The 1,515-nt window shown below is 30.2% G+C and overlaps 1 protein-coding gene across 2 annotated transcripts in view; it reads left to right on the plus strand.

Annotated features, from left to right (window-relative positions):
- Positions 1 to 1,515, plus strand: part of LOC106870497 (normal mucosa of esophagus-specific gene 1 protein) — a 20,421-nt gene that overhangs the window by 17,038 nt on the left and 1,868 nt on the right. The window lies entirely within an intron of this gene.

Here is a 1,515-nt window from a genome sequence, read left to right on the forward strand (position 1 = left end):
TATATATATGAGAGAGAGTACTGAAAAGTTCCTGGCTTTGAGTAAAAGAAGATACAGGAGGATCAGTTAATTATGATTCTATTCAACATATTCTCCACTTAGATTCACACATTCATTGTAACGGTCCTTCAGTTATTCTAACCCCTGTAAAAGAACTCGGATGGTTGGGTCTTCAGCCAAGCCTTTCGCGACACCCCTTAAAACCATAAACTTTTCAGCACGTATATGTATATATATATATCCACATATGTATATATATATATATATATACAAAATATTTTTATGGAGGCAACACAGGTGAAGTCTAAAAGAACATAATTAAAATACACTTTCGAAACTTATTTAAATACATATATTCTCTATAAAATGGAAATAAAATTCCAGAATACATAAAGATATATATAAATCAACAAATATCGATGCAATACATAAAACACGATTGAATTTAACCGGTCCTGGTATGTAGATGTGTTTACGAACTTTGTGTAACATCCTGATGAGGAGAGTGCCATGATTAATAATATGAAATATGTCATATTCCTTGGCACATCTCTGAAATGTAGATGTGATTTTTATATTTTTTTCTTTCGTTGGTTTTAATATGTTTCTTTAATACGTAATCCTCTCAAGAAAATTTTTTAATTTCATCATACTAAAGTATTATGATTTTAAATGTACTTACAGAAGAAATTTTCTTAAATTCAATCGCTTTTACTTAAATTCAATCATGTTTTATGTATTGCATCGACATTTGTCTATTTATATATATTTATGTATTCTGGAATCGTATTTCCATTTTATAGAGAATATATGTAATTAAATTAGGTTCGAATGTGTATTTTAATTATGTTCTTTTAGAGTTCACCTGCGTTACCTCCATAAAAATATTATTAAATATTGTGCTTTATAAAAAATATTATTAAACAGTGAGCTATATAAAAATATAGCTCACAACGAGCACTACACTTTTTTCCTATCTGTATATTAATGCGTGTATTTATGCATACATATGTTTATGTGTGTATCATGTAAATATGTACGTGTTTATGAAAGTGTGTATGTGTGTATATAAAGGAGAAGCCGTGCACCAAGTTACAACAAGTAGAGACATAAGTGAGTGCGCGCGCATGTACTTTTGGTAAACACATTTTTAGCTACTTTTGCCTGTACAGTCTGGAAAAATCAGAAACACAGAAAATGAGTTACTGAGCGTTAATGAAGATATAAATAAAGGCTGAAACTAATCAGTTTGATCTCGTGTATTTATTTATCTATTTTAGGGATGTATTTTTCTCTGATGAGAGAAACATATTTAACCATGATTTTCTGGTCTTGACAGCAGGACCCAAGGAATGTGTTTACTTAAAAGAAACATGCCCCTAAGTTAAAATACGCACGTACATACATATATATATAAATATATATATATACGGGTTTATGTACGTTAGTGTGTGTGTGTGTGTGTGTGTGTGTGTGTGTATGTGTGTGTGTGTGTGTGTGTGTGTGTGTGTGTGT

This window comes from Octopus bimaculoides, chromosome 24, assembly GCF_001194135.2.
Source record: "Octopus bimaculoides isolate UCB-OBI-ISO-001 chromosome 24, ASM119413v2, whole genome shotgun sequence".
Lineage (NCBI taxonomy): Eukaryota > Metazoa > Mollusca > Cephalopoda > Octopoda > Octopodidae > Octopus > Octopus bimaculoides.